Below are 17,350 nucleotides of genomic sequence, written 5' to 3'. Positions count from 1 at the left end.
CCAACAACTGGAACAGGCACTGTCCCTAAAGCTGCTGCCTATCTTTGATATCTGTCCCTTTTACTGTACTCGAAAGTCTGGCCTCAGTGGGAGAGGATGCACTTAACCCATTAGAAACTCAAAGCCCCAAGGTGTGGGGATACCCAGGCCCAATCAATTCCATTCTGACCCTGGATGTTATATGCTCATGTTTATCCTGTCATGAAAATGCATTCAGTCTACATTGATCCTAATAGTCTGCAAGAGCTCCTACATGGTTCAAATGTCTATAGTGTCTTCTGATACTCAAGGCAATATCTCGAAAGTCAAATCTTTTAAAATCAGAAAGCAAGTCCTATCTTTCCTACATACAGTAGTACAGAATACCCCTTCCTATTCCAGTAGACAGGAATGTACACTCCTTTTTCAACCACATGCCATGCCTGCCAGGAGACAAACTAGGCTTTCCATAAAATGTATCACACCATTTATCCGACATGCAATTTACACAGCTGTCCTTAACACTGTACAAACGCCAGCAACAGCTTACACTCTCCCCTGACTTTGTCTACTGGTGGATTGCTAAGATCGTATCTTCCTGCCTGCCATTTCTTCAAGCTTTCAACATTTGCAATCATTCCCTTTTGAACATACCCATCAAACAGGTAAGAAAAAGGGGCGACACTTAGCCTATATCCAGTGAAAATACAGACAACAAAAAGGAACTCAAGAATAAAATTACCACTTAAACAAGACAAACACAGAGATCAGTATCTAGACCTATTATCACCACAAACCCAGATACTTATACATCAGCATTGGAACATAATGAAGATAATCCAGGGAAATATGTCACCAAATAATCCAATTTGTCCTGCCACTGCAGAAGCTCAAAAATTAATGTATGCAAGAGATCTGGTACAAAAGAGTTTGTTTGTGGAAAGAACAGGAGTGAGAATCTGAGGAAGGGACAGAGGTACACAAGAGGACTTACAGACTGGAAAACATAGGGAGCAGAGGGAATGTGATGAGAGTAGAGAAAGACTATAGAGGGGGCTTGTGTAGAGAACAGAAACAGGGAACAAATATAGAGAGCAGCTGAAGCTAGTGCTCCATGTATATAAAGCACACCTGACAATAGCAGCAGCTGATGGAGGCAGGTAATGACTTAAGCAGGTGCTCAGTCCCTGAGAGCAGGCCATTGAAATTGCCTGGATGTTGACAACTACAGAGGCAAGGTTCTCACACACTGAACAAGAAAGTAAGATAAATAGAATAAATGGACTTATTGTTGAAAAAATATTTGGAGTCTAAAAGTTTCCTGTGACTAAGTAACCAGAAACACTGCAGCATATCAGAAACAAATACTATGATTGACTGTAATAGTAGATGAATATCAGTTCAAAGGACAAGAATGTAGTTTTAATGAAATCCTAAATAAATAATTTCTAAATTAAAACAATGATTCCTATTAAGGTACAAGATGCATCCAAAATACCAAATATATTGGAACAAAAAAAAAAATAAAGTCCCCCTGCCACACTCTATTCAAAACACTATACATGTAAAGAAATAGGAATAGTGCAAAAAAACATAAAAGAAAACAAAACAAAACAAAATAAACACCAGTCACATGTTAAAATTGACCTATTAGATTCATATCAGCCCTCTCAGTGTGCAGTGTAAAACACAAAATGTTTTGGAAACATGCTGCAGAATAAAAATGCAGCCATGATATTTCTAAAAGCAAACCAAAGGTCCAAATGATTTGGGAAGATTCAGCCATGATAGGGAAAATATTCAGAGGTCACCGCCTAATTTACCAAGTAAGAAGCACCACTAGAAACCTCACATGTAATCACATATAGCTGATGTTTCCCACCCTACCCCTGATAGGACACCAGCACACACTGCTCAGCCACCTGTTCCTCCCCACTGTGGGCAGATATCCTGTGCTTAACATGTCTCGATTTCAGAGCTTCCCCGATGTCCCTTCACAGCACAGCATGCAACAGCAGATTTCAGATCAGGAAACAGTGTGCTATTCTGGCCTGCACAGCCACAGTGAACTTGCAGCAAAGTTCCCGGAATATCCTGTCTCTTTCTTTGAATGGCTCCAGCTGTGCCTGGAGGTCTGGATTGGCCAGTAAGCCTTACCACTCCTCAAGGTTAAAGGGAGCTTCTAGTTCAGGGCGAAACCTTTTCCAGATCTTAGGAGTAGTTTTCATTCTCATAGCATTTGTGCCTGCCTTGCAAGAGGGCTTTCACACCAGCCAGGCCTAGGGGAAATCCCACTTTTCTAGCTCAGGCTACTCAGCTACCGGCTCCTCCCCTTGTTAGCAATGGCCTTGCACTTAACAGGACCTAAATTCAGACCTTGCATGAGCTTTCCTCACAGCACTGACTTCCTCTTCCTGTAATCAATGTGAATAGCTTGCATAGCCCATTCCTCAGGTGCACTGGAGGAATCAATCTGACCCACAAGGGGAAGGGTGCCCAGGTTACTAAATTTAAAGAGTGATTTTAGGAAGCAAGAGTTTTGTATTCTGGCTTCATGCTGGGCTCAGGAAAATTGCAGCTCCTTTTTAACAGAAGATAAGTCCTTGATTTTGAAGTTTCCCTTGGCAGACAGCTATTATTGGAAGAGGACAACTGTCTCTGAGACATTGTAATAAATCTTCTTTCTATATACACATAAAAATTCACTCTCTATGACATATGTTGATATAGAGAACCTGTGCTAACACAACTGTGGGCTTTTCTCCACCTTACCACTGCGGAAGATGTGTTGACTAACAAGTGTGCTCCACAATAGTGCTCCACAATGTATGTCATCTGTTTCCTTGTTTTCTCCCGGGGTTGTTTCTTATCTATCATATGGTGGAAGGGAATTTTATGAGGCTACAAAGCAAAACATTTGTTTCCTAAAATCCCTCTTTAATGTTAAAAGACTGGGAATCCTTCCACTAATGGGCCAACTTTGCATCGCCCATGCAAGTCAATAACAGGTTATCCTCCTTGATTTTAGGAAGAAGAAGAAAGGGAAGTTCTGTGAGGAATTCTAATGCAAGCTATGAAGTCAGGTCATGATGAGTGCAGGATCACTGCCAACAAAAGGGAGGAGAAAGCTGCTGAACAGCCTCAGTTGCAATGGTGTGTCCTCTTCCAGTGTTGGGTGGGTGTACACATGGATGAGGTTCTTGGAGAACAGGCACAAATGCTATGGGAGTGGAAACCTGGCCTGAGATATGTGAAAGGTCCGGCCCAGGACTGGAAGCACATTCTAACCTTGCGGAGGTATAAGACTCACTGGCCAATCAAAGACACCAGGTGGACCTGCCAGTCAGACTGAGAGGAGGGTTCTTTCTGGAACCTTGTTGAAGTTTGTTTTGGCTTAACAGGCTTGAATGGTTCTCTGTGACCTGCTTTAAGTACTGCTCTTGGGTGCTGTGTGGTGTCCTCAGTAAGTTCTGTTTTGAGACATGTTGAACACAGGGTCTCTGCCTATAATGAGGAGAACATGGATGTGCAGTGGAGCTGGTGATGGTGGGTCCTCCCTGGGGCTGGATGTGAAGCATCAGTCAGATGTTGCCAGATGTAGCCAGATGTGGACACCTCTGAGTTCCTTTGTGGTGCTCCTCACTACCTATATCAGGCTGTGAACTCTGAAAAGCTAACTTCACCTGCAAGGCTGAATCTGCTCAAAACATGTGAGCCAAGGACTTGCTTCAAGTAATAATACAGGTAGGATGCTTAACATGGAGAGCTCTATTTCCTCTTAAATCTACAAGCTCTGCTCTTAGCATTTACTACTTATGTATAAGATCCATTAGCAGTTTATTTTTTGGAGCTTTTGAAAAGCATCTCATGTGTTTGGTGGAACTCCAATATTAAATTGAGATACAGAAGAGTAGAACGGAAGATATAAAGGATTCACCAAGCTTAGGAAATAGTGATAGTAAGTAGCACTTAACTGATTGAGGACGACCTTAAAATCACCCCGCTGATAGTATATTAAGCAAGGTGGTTAGAGACTAGAAGGATGGGATTCACGTGTTTGTTCACCAGGTTTGTCTAGAAATCAATCTCCAAACCATAACAAAGGAGACAACTGTAGTGTACAACCAGCGAAAGTGAACATGCTGACAGCAAGTTAATAATAATAATAATAATATTAATAATAAAATTGTAGTAGTAGTAAAAATAATAATTAATTAATAAAATAAACGTCTATGACAAGCTGCTCACACAGTCATTACAGAATCACAACCAACATTAAGACCTGATGCCCCCATTTTCTACTTGAGGAAAGCATAGTTCTGCCACATGGGACAGACTACACTGGGTGACAGCCATGTGAGATGGAAAAACACCTTTGTACTTGGAGACAGGAGCTGAGCACAGCTGTCCTCTGAGAGGCAACACCAGCGACTGACTGACACACAGATGCAGATACTCACAGCCAACCATGGGACTCAGGTCATGGATCCCTATGGAGACTTAGGGGAGGATGGAAGGAGCTGTAGGGGACACCAATCCCTTAAGAAGACCAACAGTATCAAGTAACGCAGACCCCTGGGAGCTCAGAGAGACGAATCCATCAACTGAAGAGCACACATGGGCTGGTGCATGGTTCCAGGAACATATATAGCAGAGGACAGCATTGTCTGTACCTAGTGGGAGACTATACAACTGTTGATTTTTTATTATTTTTTTTAATATGGGAGCTCGCATATTCTAAGCCATCAACCAATGAGCAAGGGCTGTCCCATGGCCTCAGGAACATAAGTAACAGAGGACTGCATTGTCAGTACTCACTGGGAGACTATACAGCTAATTCTGTAGAAATGTGATGCCCCAGAGAAGGAGAATGGGCGAGGTGAGGAGGTGGTCTGTGGGTGGATGAGAGGTGTAGGGGTGAGTGTGATGAATCACCCTCTCAATGGCAAATGGGAGGAGGAATGTGGTAAAGAGCCCTGGGAGTGGAGACCAGAGAGTGGGGCAACAATTGCAATGTTAATAAGTAAACTAATTAAAAAGTAATTGAGAGAGAGAGAGAGAGAGAGAGAGAGAGAGAGAGAGTGAGAGAGAGAGACTGTTGTATGGAGGGCTAGCCTTATCCAGCAAGTCTTTCCATGAGGCCCTCATGCATGGAGAATGACATAGCTCCTTCTCAATTTCAGGAACATACTTGACAGAGATCGTAACAGCCTGGGCCTACCCAATGGGACCTTTTCCTGAGGCTACAGTGTATTGAGAATAAAATAGAGCTCCTTTTCTAAAGCCAGGAATATACTAGTAGAGCTGGTAATGGTCTGGGGCCAGGGCCTTCAGGACATTTCATATCCTCTGAACCCAACTCTGTCCACCATTTGGGTCTGCGGTTATCAGTCCTAAGGCCACTGTAGGCTTGGGCAGTAATGTTCCTGAGATAAGGTCTTTTCTCCAAGTGCAGAATTTTATGATAGCTTCTGCTGGCTTCCTGTTTATTTCCATTTTCCCTCTGTAAGTAATTCACAAGATGGTTTACTTAAGAGCTTTACTTAGAATAAGACATGGCTTCTGCAAGATCTCCTCATCACAATATTTATACATAATTTTAATATTTTAAAGATTTATTTTAAAAGACATATATTTTTATATTCATATTTTTGTCAAAAATATATTTTATATTTATATAAATACATATATATGTTTTATAATCATATTTTTATAATTTTATTTTTGTTTAAAATATAAAATAAATATGTAAATATAAATATATATAATACAGAAATACATACACAAATATATGAATAAATATGTAAATATATGCTTTTCTTAAGAGCTTCATTTAGCATAAGGCGTGGCTGCTGTAAGACCTCCAGCCCACAACTTTGATTCTTACGTTTTTTCTTTTTAAGGATATATATATATATATATATATATATATATATATATATATGCAGTACTTATTTCCTACATACACTTCCTGAAAAATGAGGTTTGGAGAGCAGTATATACACATATATACATATATATATACAAACATATATATAAACATATATATATATATATATATATATATACACAAACATATATATATATACATGTATATATCTATATTATGTATATATATATGTGTACCATAAATAGGGACAGTCTCCTTTCCCTATTTAAATTGTGTCTATTTCATTTACATTTTTATTAGCATACAGAATAAAATCTGACTGGAGATGTTGCCAGTCTCTGGAGATATCCACTAAATATCAATAAGGCTGCATCACATGGTGACACTTAAGGTAAAACCGCACCACACATATTCAGTGTGAGCATCTGATGCATGGTGACCCATCACTCATGTACACACAATGCCATCACCACACACAACCATTTATGGTTGGGCACTGCTCAAGGAGTTCTCACAAAATTACAGAACCACCATAATTGTGGTCGCCACTGACACATGAGGTGGGCGGAGCTCAGTGAGACTGGCTGTCATTGTGGGCATCACTGACAAGGGAGGTGGGTGGGGCTTCATGTTTTATAAGCCTTACTACTGTTGTTTTTTCTTAAAGTTTAACCCCTCAGTAGGCTAAGTCATGCACCAGACTAGAGAGTGATCACAAAGCTCTGAGTGTGAAGAGGACAAATAAGTATCATTTATTACAGTTTGCTCTCTGAACCTCATTTTTCAGGAAGTGTGTGTAAGAAGTAAGTACTGCACAGAAATACTGACCAGCATGTTTTTCCTTGAATATTCAACTTTTTCTTTAATTCACACCACATGGAATTCTCAGCAGAGGTGGGAAGTCTCAGGTAATACGTCTTGGATTCACTGAGAGAATGACTCATCCCTGGGCACCAGGCTGTTCTGTCAGCATTTAGGAGTGAACACTGGGTTCGAATCAAGTCCCATTGTAGCTTGCTGGGCATAATCCGATTTGGTTGTCAAAACAAAAGCACCAAGAAACAAAATAACCCACACAGTTGGAAATGATTTCAGCTTGCACAAGCCAAGAGCCAAGAAGAAATTGGCTGTGTGGGAAATTCGCAGTTAGCAGAGCCCTGAGCTTCCAAAGATGTGCACAGTCCATTGCCATTCCTCTCTGGAGAAAGAGCAGCCCCACAGCGACCCCTGCTGTGAAGAAGTGGCAGCACCTGGAGCTCAGAGTCAGAGCTGGATATCTATGGATCATTGTGCTACTGGCCTCTTAGTCCCTACTCCAGCTGTGGCCTCGGCAAGTATAGACAAGCCAACAAGGGGACTAATTATGAACCTGCCTTGCCAGGATTGCAAGACTCTCCAAAAATTCGGTGTGTGTGTGTGAGTCAACCGTGGTCATCCTGTGTTTTCCCTCTCTGACAAGTATACTCTTGAACCATGTCCCCAAGGCAACAGGGAAACTACAGCTAGATGACAAGACCAGCTGAGACAGAATACCAGTTGAGCACTTGTCTGTGCCATCTGGAAAATCTTAGAAGAACAGAAAGGAAAGCAGTTGCAAGGAGATTTTGTTTGCACTGAAATTGATGCACTGTGTGAGAGGGGGACAGTGTGGCAAGTCTTTGCAAACTTTGTAGGGCTGAATGGGTCATTTACCTAAGGTAGGCAGCATGACGTCTGCTTTTTGAGATGTCAGGAGGCTGAGCTGGTTAGAAAGCAAACCGAACCCACAGCACCTGCAATGCAACTCTATCCTTGCACCCAGGGGCTAGGCATTTTGGTCAGCCTTTAGGAGCACACATTCCAGAACCTGAGTTCCTGCAGAATTCCACCTCTCCCTGGCAGGCAGAGTTCAATCCTGTCAGTGCATGTTTAGAGGAACAAAATCACATATGAGGTTTCAAATCACCTTTGGAAAACAACTAGGGCCTGCTGACAGCCTAAGGGAATATGGCTTGGGTGACAAGTCATAGCTACTAGAGAAGGGGGTCCACATAATGAGCATTGAGGTCTCCATCACCTGGAGCACTAGTGAGGTAGCACCCCTTGTGGAGAAGAAGTCACTGCACTGCAGCTCTGTAGGAGGACTGAGGATCTTCACATGGAGATTTTAGCATTCTTGCCAAGCCTTATTCCTTGGCTCTGCCTCCTGCATTGCCCTCAACCACCACAACCATCCTGCATGACAGCGGTTCCTTGGAGGGGATCAAGATAACTCAAATAAAATACAATACAATACAATACAATACAATACAATACAATACAATACAATACAATACAATACAATACAATACAATACATAACAACCATAATATGTTACAGAAGTTCGGCTCCTGTCTGTTATTTTGTAGATCACGAACATTTCCCTAGCACCACAAATCTCTTCTCACCTCGATGGAACTCACTTTGTAGAACAGGCTACTCACAAGTAGCTGTTTCTTCCTGTGTTGCCCTGACCGCACACCTTTCTAAACAGTCTCACGGGGTCAGGAGAACCCTCCTCGACAAATCTTCTCACGGCATCTGCTTTCTGTACACACCCCGATGGAAACACAAGGTGAGCTCTTGATGAATATTTGTCATCAGATAGACCTCAAGATTCACACATCTCATGAGTGTGAAGTCCCACAGAAAGACTCTGTGGTCAGAATGCTTTGAGTGAAAGCCATTCTGGATACACAATGAACACACAATGGGACTTACTCGTTACATTGTGACCAGGTTCCACTCCTGCAGAAGAAAGGTCCCTGCTGCCACACAGGCTTGACCATTGGCCGACCTTAAAGCACAGTTCAGTCAGCAACACTGCCTGGTCTGTTCCAAGGTGGGAATAGAATGCATTCTAGAACTCATGACCCTGGCATCATAAGTAGGCTTGCTTTCAGTCCAGAGCTACTTTTCTGAGGCCGTGTTCCAAGGCTGTTGCCAACACCTCCACACCAACCACACCTGTTGAGAAGTCCTAGCAGGGCAGAGAGGGGCGGAGACCAGTCCAAGCTGCCGTCATGGTGACAGCCATGTCTGAAACACCACCAGTTATGATTGAACGATTGAATGGGATGTCAATCCCTTAAGAAGGCCAACAGTATCAAGTATCCCAGAACCCTGGGAGCTCAGAGACTAAGCCATCAACCTAAAAGCAGGGGCTGGCCATGACATATGTAGCAGAGGAAGGCATTGTTTGTACTCAATGGGACACTATTTGTCTAATCTTGAATAGACAGGCTGTCCCAGGGAAGGAAAATGGGGAAGGTGAGCTGGTGGTTGATGGGTGAATGAGAGGAGTGGAGGTGGGGGTGATGGAGCACACTCTCAAAGGCAAAAGGGAGGGGCAATAGAGTAAAGAAGCCTGGGAGGGGGTACTGGTTACTGAGGCTACATATGGAGTATAAGTAAATAAAACAATTAAAGAGACAGACAGACAGAGAGGCAGAGAGAGAATGTGAGTGAGTGTGTGTTTATATATATATATATATGTTTATATATATATATATATGTTTATATATATATAAACACACACATATCTATCTATATCTATATCTATATATATATTATATATATACTATCTATATTATATAATATATATATATATATATATATATATATATATATATATCATTAGTATCCCTATTAAACAAAGAAATGTCAGGGTTGGGTAAGTCTCAGGATTAGGTTAAAGAATTTGTGTGTTGTTTTTTGTTAACTCAGCTTCTATCTTTTCTCTCATATGCCTTCCGAATGCTCGTTTTCATGATATCAAAATCTTCTTTCTTACCCCCAATGAAATAGGTCAGTGAGTTATCCATGAACCTAGAATTCCCAGGTGGGAACTATCTTTACATTATTATGGGGCCCAGTTCACATACAACAGAAAAATAAATATGACTCACAACATCATTGCTTTTCTGGTGTGTTGGGATATCCAGGGCTTGCTGTGGTGGGTGAACTAGATGTTGATGATACCAATTTGCCTTGGGTTCTGTTGATTTTGTTTTTGCCCTTGTGTCTCACTCTCTGGTTGACTCTGGTGTTAGCTGATCTGTCTGTGAATGAGGTTTCTCTCTCCTGCAAGCCTGTGTGTCAGCGCTCCTGAGAACAGTTCTCTCCAGGAGGAATATTGATATGGGGATAATTTGCACATAGTCAGCCAGCTCCTAGGTGGAGCTCCAGAAGGATCCAGTCCCCAGCTGTGACTTGGTTTCTGTGTCCTGATGGCTCTGGGTGGATCCCTCTTGGGCCTGGAATTTTAAGAAGAAGTGGAGTCTTACCTATGTTTGCAGGTGTGGTGTTACTCCTGGGAGATCAGCTCCCTCCCCACAGTATTTCTATATGGATCACTGTGGCACAGGATCAGCTCTGGCTGCAGGAGGACAATGGAAGGGTCATGTCCCAGGCTGCTCCTCAGTTTTTTGACCTGAGTTCTCTGTGGGGGTCCTTTGTGCAGATGTGGTAGTCTTAACTGTACTCACAGGATTGCCGTCACTCTTGGAAGACCCTCTGTCACACTGCAGTATTTGGGGATGGAGAACTGTGGTACAGATTTAGCTCTCACATTTAGTGTTTTGATTAAATGTGACAAGAGAATTTTATTTTTGGTCTAAATTATTTGGGGTGCTATAGGCTTCTTGGATATTTATGGCCATCCTCTTATTTAGGTTTGAGAAGGTTTTTATTTAAATGATTTTATTGAAGATTTTTTTCTAGTAGTTTGAACTGGGTGTTGAGGGATTGAAACATGCTATTAGAGAGAGAGGGATAGAGGAATGGGATGGGCATTTTCTGGGATTGTGTACCATGAGAGAGATAAGAACTAGACAAAAATATGAAAGTAATAAAAGAGTTAAAAGGTAAAAAAAAAAAAACAAGACTGAAAGATCTCCCATGTTCAAGGATATAGAGATTTAACCTAATCTGATGACAACAAACTAAAAGCAGCAGTCATCAGATTATTACAAGCCCCGTAAAATTTTTAGTTCAATTTTTGCTGACATTTCAAGGACAAAGAATACAAATAACATCAAGGAAAAGTGTTCTAACAGCACTGTGGTTGCAGATCTCAGATGAACAGCTATGTTCTGCTATTCTATCCTTACAATATGGCTGGTTTTGACTCTAAGGAGGCTGGTTCCAAGGATGTGCACAGCTGTGCCTAAATCCACACCAGAAGGAGCCCATTTTAACTAGCCCTGTCTGTGCTCTGTCTCAGGGCTAAGTCAGCACTATAGTCAATTCCTTTATATTTTCATTTTTATGTGCATGGATGTGTTGCGTGTGTATATCTGTGTGCAATACCTGCAAGGCCAAGGAGCATCAGATCCCTTGGGACTGTATTTACAGGACTTGATTACCTACCAAGTTGTTTATGGCACTGAACCTTATCTTCCCTCAGTTCACAATCTTCTTCACTAGCATGCTGCCTGTCTACCTGTGATTTTATTGAAAAATGATTTGACATTTTAATTAAAGTATATCTCGTTATACATTGTTCTCTCTCAATGCCTTCCCCACTTCTTCCCATTGAAGTTATTCATTTTCAGTATGTTTTAGAAACTATGTACAAATATGAGGATACAATATGCTGATTGCATTTCTGTTGGTTGTGTGTATGTGATTCAGAGATAAACACTTAGATGAACACATGCATTGGTAAGCAATTTGAAAAGTCTCTCTGCCTCAGGATAATTCTCCCACTTGCGAGACACTTGCTGTGTTTCCACTTTCATGGTGAACCCATATCCCTCTGGAATCAAAAACCAAATTATACTCTCTCAGAGGTAAGCTTAGACATTACAATTTATGATTACAACACAAACAGCACTAGTACACACCATAAATTGTTACAACTGCAAAAGTTCTTTCATGTAACTTAAGAGAATTGTGAAATACAAAAAGGTTTCCTTACTCTTGCATTCATGTGTCTTTTCTCAATACATGTTTACAAGTGCAAATAAAACCGAGGGGCATCATAAACTCTAAATTGATTCTTGACACTTGCCACCGTTTTTTAACAAAAATAAATAATCTTGAGTGAAACAATGTAAGTGTGTTGCTTCAGATCTTGCCAATTTCTTTGTAGTCACAGATTAGGTTTGGTATTCTTGATTGTTTTCAAAGACTATTGTAATATGTAAGGGCTTTAGTAGATTGATTGCATACCAAAGAGTTTCCCCTGTACAAGGATACCAGAAAGTGCAAAACATTAACCCATCGTCTATGTTTATGGGGTTTATCTGAATTATGACTTTTTCTTATGACTTTTTCATAGTCTTTTTCTAAGACTACTGTTACATCCACAGGCTTTAACACATTGCTTATGCATAGCGTTTCTCTCTAGGATGTGTTCATTTACATATTTATAGATAAATGTGTTGTGAAAATACACACTTATTGCATTTGTAAGATGTGTTCTGCTATACATTTGATATGATGTATATAATATATATGTTATGGCTTACATATGTGTGTGTGTGTGTGTGTGTGTGTGTGTGTGTATGACTATAATATATAAATATTGGGAACAAGCAAAAAGAAATTTGTCCTAAGGACTGCCTTTTTGTTAACAACGTTCATTTAAACGTAAGTTCAAACTAAATATAAGTGCCAGGTGATAGTTGACCTTAGTACTTAACAATATCTATGTAGCTTTCATTATTCATGTTCTGTTTGTCAAAACATAACAAATATTCATAACTGTAATTTTCATTACTTCCGTTTTATTCCTCAAATATAATGCCTGTTCCTATCCACAAAAGAATATAGGTGAGAAGAAAACATCTATATTCTGTATCAGTTGAAATAGATTAAGAATAGAAAAAGTGTAGTGATTGAAGGTAAAATGTAGATATAACTTGTCACCGGTATTTGTGGATTTCAAGAATGGAAGCTATATAACTTTCAGACTCTGTGTGTATAGGGGTAGAATATTTCAGATAAGCATGGGAGTGTATTTTCCTCACCCGGATTTATCAGTACTGACTTGATCACAATAATTTCTTATCATTTCCATTCTTCTCATGTTTGAGTTGTGATGGACTTTAATGAACCCAAAAAATAAATGCTTTACCACATTGCTGTGTTTCATATAATTTCTCTCCAGTATGCATTATTTCATAAAGATAAAGATTCCAGATTTTTGCAAAGCCTTCACCATACCAAATATATTCACAAGGATTATCAGCAGTACTAATTCTTAGATAATGAAGAAGAATGCAGAATTGTGCAGAAGCTTCACCAACCTAAATTCGCTCACTTTATTTCTAAATTTGATTTTCAATTACTAAGAATAGATGAGATGATCAATGCAACATTTATAAAAGCAAACATTTAATTGGGGTCGTCTTTCAGTTTCAGAAGTTTAGAACATTTTCCTCATCGGAGGAAATATGGTACGTATACAGGCAAACATAATGCTGGAGAAGGATATGAGAGATCTGCATCTTGATCCAAAGAAACTTAGGAAGAGACATCTTCCAGGGTGCTAAAAGGAGGGGTTATTCAGCACTGGGAGGATCCCCAAAGCCCACCCCAACACTGTTAAACTTTCTTCCAAAAAATGCACCTCCTATTATTTCCACTCCCTCCCCCACATAAATCATAAATACTACATTCCACTGCCTGGCTCCATATGATTGTTCAAACACAAGAGTGTATGGGGACAATACTTAAAGAAAGCGTATTGCAAAATCCCTGATCTCCAATGTCAAAAGGCACCATCATCTATCAAAGTCTCAAAAATGTTAAAAGTCCAAAGGTCAAAGACTCTTCTGTGATTAATCCTATCATGCAAGAGGAATCCGCTATATTTTTGGAAAAAATAAAGCACATCGTATACCTTGAAATTCACAGGATATACTTTATTAATCATAAAGGTAATCATGAGGAAATACTGGACTGAAGGAAGACCAAAGCCAGCAAAACTATCTCCAAACTCTGCATCTCCATGTCTGATGTCAAAGTGTTCTTCAGGTCTCCAACTACTTTCTACTTTGTTCACTGAAGCACAATTTGTTCACGTTGACTGGTTTTATTCAATTCCTGTGCAGGTATCGTACAGTTCTAACATCTCAACAACTTGAGGTCTCTAAGATAACTTCAATTTCACAGGTTCATGTTTCAGTGTCCTGGATCCACACATGATCTTCTATGCTCCTCCACTGGGTCACGTATCCAGCTCTGCCCTCTGTATCACTTTAAGCTCTGATTGACTCCATACTACTGCTCCTGCTGTTCTTGCTGTTCATTCAATATTACTTCCATCTTCAAGGTGCTGGGTTCTTCTCCTAGAACTAGTCCTGACCCATAGCCTCCCTTATGCTTGCTCAATGGTGCCAAGCCTCAGATGTTCTGCATGACAACTTCATGAACTCAAATTTAATACCACTTGGGTTATTCTTACACATGACAAAGCCCAGTTGAACCATAATGTCCAGCCTTGGTGAGCTGTAGAACACAGCTTTTTTGTCACTCAGAAAATGCCAGTCAGTTTTCACCACAGTGATGCTGATTTCTTCTTCATCACCTCTAATGACTAGCTAGCCAGCATCAATTGTCTCAGTATTATTACCATTTAAGACTGAGCTGCTGAGTTGTGCTGCTTACTGGGGCTGGAACACGGCTCCTTCTATTCCATTATCAGCAGCTTTCAATATTTCAAATATATCACTGCCTAATCTTGGCTTTCCTAGAACTTTCTTAGAGATCTACCTTGATCTCAAAGATCTGCATGACTCTGTCTCGTGAATGGTGGGTTAAAAAGCATGTAACACCATGCCTGGAACTAAGCCTTTCTGCTTATATTTTAAATTCAGAAGCCAGAATCCAAATCTATCTCTTGGCAATTTGACACATAATTGTAGCTTCATGTGTCTACAGCAAAACAGTATACAGGTAATAATAATTCCTAACATGATACAGTTCACTTTCATACAACTGTAAATCCATATGTTTAGCTGAATGCAATCTTGTCCTAATGTAACCATTCCTTTAATGCTATTGAATATCCTTGATCAGACGATTAAACCTCATTCAACTTCCTGATAAAGCCTTGTATTTTGAACCTTTCTTTTTTTATTTTTCCTTTCTTAGTTTCTATGTTTGTTAAAAATTTTCATGCCAAATTCTATGCGGTGATTTTCATGACTTACTTTGTCAATACAATTAATGTAAACATCTTTACCTTAACCTCAAGGAAACTCTTCAGACAAGGGTAGCAAACTTCTTTGCAAAAACATAAAAAAAAAAAAAATCTCCAGAGTGGAAATAATTCCAAGCACCCATGTCTATCATATCCTACTATGATACCCTCCTATTTCCCACTTAATTCATGATCATATTCATTAATTTTCTCTCCAGCACACAGAATTTGGGGACTTATCCCTGGTGAAAACACTTTACCACATTGATTACATTAATAAGGTTTCTGTCCAGTGTGTGTTCTTTTATGATACTGGAGATGACTGGGTCTTGCAAAGGCTTTACCACATTGTTTACATTCATAAGGTTTCTCTCCAGTATGTGTCCTTTTATGTGTTTGGAGATTACTGCGCTGGGCAAAAGCTTTACCACATTGATTACATTCATAATGTTTCTCTCCAGTATGTGTTCTTTTATGATATTGGAGATTACTGCGCTGTGCAAAGGCTTTAGCACATTGATTACATTCATATGGTTTCTCTCCAGTATGTGTTCTTTTATGACATTGGAGATTACTGTGATGTGTAAAGGCTTTACCACTCTGATCAGGCTGGCCTCAAACTCAGAAATCTACCTGCCTCTACTTCCCAAGTGCTTTTTTTTAAAAAAATATTTTATATTTATTTACATTTTATATATTTTATATTATTTATTCATATGTTTATATTTATATTTTATTTACCTTTCAAATGTTGTCCCCTTTCCTTATTTCCTCTCTGAAAATCCTCTATTCCCTCACCCTCCGCATGCTCACTAACCCACCCACTCCTGCTTCCCTGACCTGGTATTCCCCTACCCTGGGGCAATGAGCCTTCATGGGTCCAAGGGCCTCTCCTCTCATGGATGTCCGACCAGGCCATCCTCTGCTACCCATGTGGGTGGAGCCATGGGTCCCTCCATGTGTACTCTCTGGTTGGTGGTTTAGTCCCTGGGAGCTCTGGGGATACTGCTTGCTTCATATTGTTGTTCCTCCTATGGGGCTGCAAACCCCTTCAGCTCCTTGGGTCCTTTCTCTAGCTCCTTCATTGTTGACCCTGTGCTCAGTTCAATGGCTGGCTGAGAGTGTCCCCCTCTCTGTTTGTCAGGCTCTGGCAGGGCCTCTCAGGAGACAACTATATCAGGCTCCGGTCAGCAAGCACTTGTTGGCATCCACAATATTGTCTGGGTTTGGTATATGAGCTGGTTACTGGCCCCAATATGCTTGCTTTACCCTAACTCACCCAAACTGTTATTGCAACAACACTGAAGGTAAGAGGAGGCCCTTTGTCCACAGTCCATCTCTGCTGTCAGGTCTCAAGGTGGCCACAAGATGGCTCACAAATTTTGCCAGAGTGTATAAGGCAGAAAGAAAATAAAATCCCTACAGCTTTTTTAGACAGAGTCATGGAGACATTTTTGACAATACAAACCCATGAACCCTGAATCACCAAAAGCAAAGGCAGCAGTGGCTTGAGCTTTTGTCAATCAGGGAACACCTGCTATGAATACAAAGTCCCAGAGGGTGGAGTAGTTAGGAAAGAGTTGTCTAAGAGATTTAAGGACAGTGGCACAGAGAGTATTTAATGGAGGACATACTGCAGAGGAGACACAGGTGGGAGGACAGAAGCAACAGACTGGAGACCTGGGAAAGATCCTGTTGGTAGCCAAGGCCAAATCAGAAGACCATAAGTGATGCCTAAAAAGGAGATAAGGGGGCCCTATGAATCAAAAATGCCCCCACCACAAAACCAGGGTTACCCTAAAAGTGAAATGGAAACCCACCAGCTTTTGTTGATACAGTTCAACATTCTATTTTGCTAAAACCTACAGATAGACTCTCTTCATCAGTTCATAAATGAATTATCAGTGGCTACAGAAACAAAACAAAAATGGAGGACTTCTTAGATGCCTTGAAAAATTCAGACTATTTAATCCTGTGCTTAAAATAGCCTTTATCTGCCAACTGCAGGTGACCTTTGTAGACCTGGGGAAAGCATACTCAGACCAGGGGTCCTGGAATTAGCCAATGGCCAATGTATCACCAATCAATCAATCAATCAACTTATAATTAGTCAGGATCCTGTAGTTCACAACCAATCAATAAATAACCGAGTCAGTTTTTGGTGCAGCAAAGACCAATGTAATTGAATAACTGTCGTTTGTTTAATTATATTGATTGTTGATTAATTATGGATCAATTAACTTTTGTTGAATATTTGTCATTGATTAATTTACCAATCAATTGGTTACTATTTATTGATCATTTATTGATTG

General features: G+C 40.3%; 1 pseudogene; it reads right to left on the bottom strand.

Moving 5' to 3' along the window:
• LOC127669703 (vomeronasal type-2 receptor 116-like) overlaps nucleotides 1-17,350 on the bottom strand; it is a 206,115-nt pseudogene that overhangs the window by 63,803 nt on the left and 124,962 nt on the right.

The sequence above is a fragment of the Apodemus sylvaticus genome, chromosome 19 (assembly GCF_947179515.1).
Source record: "Apodemus sylvaticus chromosome 19, mApoSyl1.1, whole genome shotgun sequence".
NCBI classification, from domain to species: domain Eukaryota; kingdom Metazoa; phylum Chordata; class Mammalia; order Rodentia; family Muridae; genus Apodemus; species Apodemus sylvaticus.
Note: the sequence above shows the minus strand (reverse complement) of the source record. Positions and strands in the feature narration are given on the sequence as shown.